General features: G+C 41.6%; 1 long non-coding RNA gene across 1 annotated transcript; it reads left to right on the top strand.

Moving 5' to 3' along the window:
• The first annotated feature begins 1,801 nt into the window (after positions 1-1,801).
• Positions 1,802-7,351, top strand: LOC134760972 (uncharacterized). The gene is made up of 2 exons (XR_010139106.1): positions 1,802-2,229; positions 5,257-7,351. It is a non-coding gene; the product is annotated as an uncharacterized LOC134760972 (long non-coding RNA).
• Positions 7,352-8,213: the final 862 nt, after the last annotated feature.

Below are 8,213 nucleotides of genomic sequence, written 5' to 3' on the forward strand. Positions count from 1 at the left end.
CGATTACCTGCTCATTCTCCACCCTGACTTACTCTGATTTCCTGCTCTGCCATAACCATTTTTCCCGCCAAACCACTCACCCTGTCCCTCTCTTTAAATTAGCCAATTGGAATTAGTTTAGCCTGTGCAGTCTAACCCAAGCCAATAGGGGAACGATACAGCAGCAGGGACCACGTGCCTCAGGGATAAGAACCCCTTCCCCTCCCTTGTCCAAATGTGTGCTCACCATTGCTCCATCTGTAAGGGCACACCCTTCTATAGAAGTACGTTGTCTTGCTGAGAATTAAAAAGAAAATTTTATATTCAAGTCCTATTTCTTTTGCGGCACTGAAACTTTATTTATAATAGTACGAATGAGCCTGGCATGTGCAGGGAAGAACCAGCAGATCGGTCTGGCTGGAGCATATCATACGAGGGGAGGGGAGCGTAATGGGCAAGGAAGCCTAAGAGGAGGTAGGAGCTAGATCGTTCATCACGCAGGGCCTCAAAGGCAAGGGTAAGGAATTTGGATTTGATTCTAAATGGGAAAGGAAGTAATTAAAATATTTTAAGCAAGGAGTGAGTGAATCTGACATATTTTTTTAAAAATCACTCTGGGGTCTACATGGAGAAAGAATTACAATGATGCAAGAGTGGAAGCAGAAAAGCCAGTCTGGAGACTACTGCAGGACCTGAGGCAAGAGATGACAGTGGCTTGGACCATGCTGGCGGCTGTGGATATGGAGCCCAGTGCCATCTAAATTTATCCTAAAGAATGCAGAAAATCAAAGGCTAGTCTCATATGAGACAAACTCAAGCCCCAGCAGAAAAGCAAATGGGACCCTAAGGAGTATGAATAATGCCGGATCATTTCTTTCTTTCATAGAATGATGAGTCACTTTAATCAGGGGAAGAAGAGTTTCTGGTAAAAAAAATCTTGAGTCAGGCACTGTTTTTTTTTTTACGTCTCAAGGTAGAATAGTCTAATGCTTAGGTGGTCCACATCTTACAGGTTATCTAGTTGGGTTCCCATGTTTCATGAGTAAGAAAAATGAAGTGAGCTCATCATGGCGAGGGTCTTGCCTGAATTAAACCTCTGGAGAGTTGATTCTTTAATGCTCAAGAGGCTTTTTGCAAGGAAAGGACATACTCTTTGGGCTTTGTGTAGTGCTCAATTTATTAGTCTAATATTCTATTCCCAGTAAAATGCTCAAATTCAGGAAGGATTCTAAAAAATCAGTTCGGGACGGGTGCAGTGGCTCACGCCTGTAATCCCAGCACTTTGGGAGGCTGAGGCGGGCGGATCACAAGGTCAGGAGATCCAGACCATCCTGGCTAACACGGTGAAACCCCATCTCTACTAAAAATACAAAAAATTAGTCAGGCGTGGCGGCGGGCGCCTGTAGTCCCAGCTACTCGGGAGGCTGAGGCAGGAGAATGGCGTGAACCCGGGAGGCGGAGCTTGCAGTGAGCCGAGATTGCACCACTGCACTCCAGCCTGGGCGACAGAGCGAGACTCCGTCTCAAAAATAAAATAAAAAATCAGTTCAATGTTTTTTCTCTTCTTTTTTGTTTTTTAACCTCTTCGAGATAAGACTGGATAATGATACCCATACAACTTATTTTCAATATGTTTTGGAAAACAAAGATATTGATAAGCCGGTACTATGCAGAGTGCCAGATTAAAACCTTTAGAGACTCAAAGTTCAAAAATGTTATAGAGTCCATACTCAATATGTAATTCTGTATAAAAATAATACTAGTCCCTAATGTAAGTGGGAGACCAGCAAGATCCTGATAATTTTCAGATGACTTTTTCTGTAGTTTAAAAATAACCACTTTTTAACTTAAAAAAAGTTCTTTTGATGCCTCTGTTTTTGGTGCCCTAAGAATGTATTTAAGCTGCATTTGGGTAATCCAGTTGCAGTTGAGCACCTGCTGTGCTAAGGACTGTGCTTTACACTGGATGAGGAAATGGGATATGACAGAGAATTGACTGGAGGGCTTCTTGCTTGTGTTATCAGAACAGACTTCTCTGAGGAGGGAACTTTCAAGTTGATGTCTAAATGATGAGGAGAACCCAGCTACGTAAAGATCAATGGAATGAGCAACCCAGGAAAAAGAAAGAAGAAACAGGATCCTGGACATCAAGTAGCTCCCCATCTAGTCAGGGAGACAGACATAAAAAGAGCTCATTTTGGCCGGGCGTGGTGGCTCACACCTTTAATCCCAACACTTTAGGAGGCTGAGGTGGGTGGATTGCTTGAGGTCAGGTGTTCGAGACCAGCTTGACCAACAGGGTGAAACCCTGTCTCTACTAAAAATACAAAAATTAGCCGGGCGTGGTGGCAGACGCCTGTAGTTCCAGCTTTTTGGGAGGCTGAGGCACGAGAATCACTTGAACCTGGAGGCAGGAATTGCAGTGAGCAGAGATCGTGCCACTGCACTCCAGCCTGGGCGACAGAGAGACTCTGTCTAAAAAAAAAAAAAAGAAAAAGAGAGCTGATTTTAACACAATGTGGTTCCTGCTGCACTAGGCATGAGAAGAGGAACCCAGTGGAAGGAGTGATTAATTAGAACTAAGAATTGAGAAAGGGCTGTGCCAAGCAGAATATACAAAATTATAGAGTAGCATGGTAAAGATTTAAACTCTTGCTTCAACAGAGACATTTGTTAAAAAACAGATTACTGGGCTTCACTCCACATTTACTCAGTCAGAATCTCGGAGTTGGCTGCCTGGAAATCTATGTTTTTGACCAAGCACCCTTCTGATGTGAAGACTTTTTGTGATCCTCTGATTTATGGAATAGGTTTTGAAGTTAGGTGACTCGGACATAGGACCTACATCTCACTTTCATCACCTGTGAAATGAGGATAATAATACAATCTTCCTCACTGGGTAACTTTGAGGATTAAATGAGGTTGTGTTTATAAAGTGTTATATATTATGGCTATTATGTGAAAAGCATAGCTTTGATCATAGCCGAGTGAAGAACTGAACAAGCTGTCTCTGAGCTCACTTAGCATATCTCAGAATCTTACTTATAGGTGAAATGATAGTGGCAAGGTCACAGCCATTGGGATAAGCTAAGGAGACTAGAAAAGCAACATTCAGGGTTGGGGAGGAAGCCAGTTTCTACTGGAGCAGGAGAAGAGTGCACAGCTGTTGTGTCAAAGGTTTGCAGAAAACAGCTGGCTTTTCCTCTTGTTTTTTTTGTTGTTGTTGTTGTTGTTTTTCTTTTGTTTTACTTCCTCCTTTAATTAAAATACAAATTATTTAAAGACTTCCTTCCCCACACCTGAGCCTAGCCTTGGCTAAATCAAAAGAGAGTTATCTCCTTAAGAAAGGGAAGCCCCCAGGGAAGTGAGGAATTTAGCTGGGCCAAGTTTGGCCACGGAGAGAGTCAGCACTAGGAAATACCGGATTGATTAAAACCCTTTCTACAGTCCACATGGCCTGAAAATTGCTTCCAGCAACTGACAGGTTCATCCCCTTCCAACTGGTCTGACAAGCCCTGAGGAAGGAGGAAGACAGTGATATCCACCCCCCGCCGCCCCCACCTCCTTAACTGTAAAATTGTCCATCTCATCTTGAACTAGCCAGAAACCAACATGAGACTACACAAAACCACTACTTGAAGTCAGCACCAAAAGAGTTGTCTGTGGAAAATGGTTGACCAGGGTCAATGTTATTTATAGATGTGCAACAAACTGCCTACCTTCTAGTCTCCAAGTATCTGCATATGTATAGGAGATGTTGGAAATTTCTTTTTGGACTGATTCTTTGAAGCCTTACCTCCTTGCATAGTCCTGATAGAATAACAAATGAGGTTCCCAATATTGAGTGAGAAGAGTGGGTTTCAGGAGTCATTCACACACTGCATTCTGCCTTCCAGAGGCAGTGGGGGGCAAGAATAAGAGAAGGATCATGGGCTTTGGGGTTAGCCAGGACTGCACCCAAATTTCTGCTGGCCTTGGTACTAGCTGGGTCCTGGAGTATGATACGTTCCCTGTTACGTGTTTTTTGTTTTTGTTTTTTGTCTGATCTGGTAGCCTGCAGTAAATTGTTATTTCCTTGGCCTTAGGATTTATAGCCTGTGACCAGTTACCAGATTATCTCACCGCTGAAGGCCTAGATAGTACTGTATATAATGAAAGCAAGTAAGGTTATTAACACTTGAAGCTTTTTAACCATAGTATTTCTCAGTTCAAAGCAAAGAAACCCATCCACCTATTTATTTTTGCATGACTGGTATAGATATCTATAATATTGAGAGGAGGTTCCAGCTGGGCTTCCTGGGTCAAGTAGGGGCTCAGAAAACTGTGAAACTCACTCATTTCCTGCATCAGGACTTACTTCGGTCCTGGATGAATAATATTGAAGATATATGCTTAAAATATTCCTAACACCAGGATTTGTGCATGTGTTTTCTTCCCCAAGAAAGCTATAAACAGCAAAAATTTTGCTGTAAGTTTCCCTGTGTCCTCTCTCCCTCTCTCTCTTCCCCCTCCCCTAAAACTAAAAGGAATGTTAAATGCCTGTTTTCTGTGACCAGCGGACCTTATCTATGCTCCTAATTCCAATTCCTTGTAAACATACTTTGTAAAGTCCTGTGAGATCCTGTCTCTTTTGCCATGCCGCTGCGAGGTCATAAAGTAGATAAAACCTAAGTTGCAATTCTGGTTTTCCTCAAAATCTAAAACACATCACAAAATAATTTACTGCCTTTGTTTCTGCTCTGGTAACATCTTCCCTCCGCAGGCACGTATTTCCCGCCTTAAAGAGTTTAAAAGGCAACTGCATAATCTAACTCTGGCTACCCGCTGGGGACCGCTTCCACGCTGTGGAAGCTTTGTATTGTAACTCTGCTCAATAAAGCTGTAGGCTTTTTCTTGGTCCGTGTCTCCATCACTCGCTGCGGGCAGCCGCCACACTAATTCTTTGGTGTGGCTAAGGCAAGAACCTTTGGCATTACAATATGTGCTACCATATTTTGTTTGTTTCTTTGTTTAGTAATTTTTTCTTTTTTTACTTTTTATTTTTTATACGATTTTTTTTCTTTTTTTAGAGATGGGGTTGTGTTGCCCAGGCTGGTCTCGAATTCTTGGACTCAAGGGATTGCTCCCACCTCAGCCACCCAAAGTGCTGGGATTACAGGCATGAGCCACCATGCCTAGCCCCATGTGTTTTTTAATGATAAGAAAAATGTAAGTTTTATTATTTAATCAGTGTTTAATGGCTGGTTCTGAAAATATGATATTACTTATATTTTGCAGGTCGATTCTGTTATACATATACAGAATAACTGCAGTACAAAACAGCAATCAAGTCTGAACAGGAAATCTCTGGACAAAGAAAAATACTGTCATTGAAATAAGGGACAAGGGATTATGGCAATATTAAATAGTGGCACTGATTAGTGAAATGATTCTAGGGGGAAGTGTCAGAAGATTTTCTAAAGAACATGTACTGAGCAGATGATCGCTGACTGCATAATTGCCCTTTCTGGGTAGGTGTGTAACACACACACATGCACACACACGTTTGGGAGAATTGTGACCATCGGGTTCCATAGTAACAAGATAAGTTATAATAGCCACCTTTCATTGAGCACCTACAATATGTCACAAACTGTGATAGGGACTTTATGTATTTTCAATACACTATCTGTTATCTATTTTCCTTTTTTTTGGAGATGGAGTTTCACTCTTGTTGCCCAGGCTGGAGTGTGATGGTGCGATCTCGGCCTATGGCAACTTCCGCCTCCCGGGTTCAAGTGATACTCCTGTCTCAGCCTCCCGAGTAGCTGGGATTACAGGCATGCACTACCATGCCTGGCTAATTTTGTATTTTTAGTAGAGACGGGGTTTGTCCATGTTGGTCAGGCTGGTCTCGAACTCCCAACCTCAGGTGATCTGCCAGCCTCGGCCTCCTAAAGTCCTGGGATTACAGGCGTGAGCCATCTCGCCTGGCCTTGTTACCTATTTTCTATTGGTAACTGAGGTAAAACCTACTGGAGGCTTAGCAGTAGGTTCATGTGATCATACATTTTGGGGAATGTAAGAGAGTATCACGGCAATTGATTATTGCCTTTGTGGGTTGAAAGCAGAAACACAGGAGTAGATTGTTGATTTGAAGAGTGAGATGACCTGTAGAGTAAGCAATCTAACCATTAACATCAACTCAACTTGGGCAATAAAATATGATATTTTACTTATGGGACAAATATTTATTGAGTGTCCAGTTTGTGTCAGGTACTAAATACGTAAGCTTTACTAATCCCACTTCTAGAAGAATGATTTCTTTTTCTTTTTGAAATAACACTTCAGCAGAGCACCAAATTGTTTCAGACTTAAGTTTCCTTTTCCATTTTGTCGACACCAACAGTGTTCTTATAATATTAACTCACCAACATTTAGTCTGTATATATGATTGCCAGGGATGTGGCAATATGTCCTTGGGAGCTTCAAGCCATATATATCTGGTCCATCTTTTGGAAAGTTCATGACATAGATGGGCAAGGATACAATTTATACTCAGGAGATGCAGCCACCCTAACAGAGTTACAAATGAACGTTAAATGACATAAACTATTGGTAGTGCAAGCACAGAAGCATCTCTTTGGTCTAAGGGATATTTGCAGGGACCTTGAATAGGCAGAGAGAGGGGGACATGTGGTCTAAGCCTCTGAGTTGGGAGAGGACAATGATGGGCATGGGGGAGAATGTATATGCTGTTTGACTTGAGAGGACAACATGTAGGCATTATGGTAGTCTTTTTCTTGACATCTGATACACAATCACTTCTTTCTTTTCTCCATGAAATCTAGCTGCAAAGATGAGTTGCTCAAATGTCAAGGTCTACCCCTCTTTAAAGCCCCCATGATTTGCACTCACTGCAGCCTTGGCCAGGATTGTCCTTATCTTGCCCTGTCGCTGATGGGTTATTTACTACTCATCTTTCAGGGGCCGGGTAGAATTTTACCTGTTCTGAGACACCTTCTTCAAGCAGAATGAGTCTTTCCTTGGCTGTGCTCCCATGACACAATTCTCACCTTCAGTAAAGAATTATATTTTTTGTACCTTCAGTGTATCATGTTCATCTTTGCATCCCCAGTTTCCTCAAGAATCCTGGCATGAAAGAATATGCTTGTTGAGTGACTAAATTGGCTGATTCTAATGTTCATAAGGCAAAGTTCACCTCTCCTAATTGCTGATTCAATTCCAGTTCGGCAGTGTCTTACAGATTCTGGGTAAATTGGGATACTTCCCTTTGTCCTAACATTGGAAAACCTTGGAGAAAAGTATTGTTATTTTCTACATCAAGTACTTTATCTGAGACATGGGCAGCTAAATAAAAAATTGACACCTATTTCCTGCTTTTTGCTGATGTTCTTTTAGCATTCTATTTATATGCTAACACTACCATTTTAGACCCTTGAAAATCATTTTTTTAGCATCACTCTATATATGGTATGATTTAAGGACAGATAGGGAGGCTGTGTCCTCAGTCCTCATCCTATACATTTTTTCTGATGTCTATTAGTCCATTATTAATGATGCATTCTTTAGGTCAGGATTTCTCAACCTTGGCATTATTGACACTTTGGGCTAGATCTTTATTGCGAAAGGCTTTCCTGTGCATTGTAGGATGTTTAGCAGCATTCTTGCCCTGTAGCAACTGACCCACTAGATGCCGGTAGTGCCCTCCTTCCAGTTGTCACAACCAAAAATATCTCCAGACGTTGCTAAATATCCCCTGGAGGATAGAATCATCTCCACCCAACAACTTCTTTTTTAGAGAAGAGAGTTTCTCCCTTATAGACACACATGCACTTAAATTTTATTCTTCTTCGAGCCCTTCTTCTTTCCTTTCACTTCTTCCTCTTCCTCCACCTCCTTCTTTTCCACTAAATTTCCCCCGAGACTGTCTCTTTTTCTGAGTACTATATTTGTCTTCTCTTGCAAGCAGGAGAAAGAGAAATTCAGATTCTAGAATTAGAATCCCAAGAACCACTTGTGGGTATGTAAAATATAAGTGTTTGCATTTCAACTAAAGATAATATTTCTATGGACATCACTGAAAGTCAAATGTCACAATAGTTTCTTCATCCTCTAAGCCTTTCTTATGAAAACCAAGAGCTTACTATTCTCCCAGAAAATGTAACACATGGAGCCATTATTAGTCACTAACAACTTAGCGTAAACAACCATCCCAGTTTGACAAAGACTGA

This window comes from Pongo abelii, chromosome 2, assembly GCF_028885655.2.
Source record: "Pongo abelii isolate AG06213 chromosome 2, NHGRI_mPonAbe1-v2.0_pri, whole genome shotgun sequence".
In the NCBI taxonomy this organism is placed as follows: domain Eukaryota; kingdom Metazoa; phylum Chordata; class Mammalia; order Primates; family Hominidae; genus Pongo; species Pongo abelii.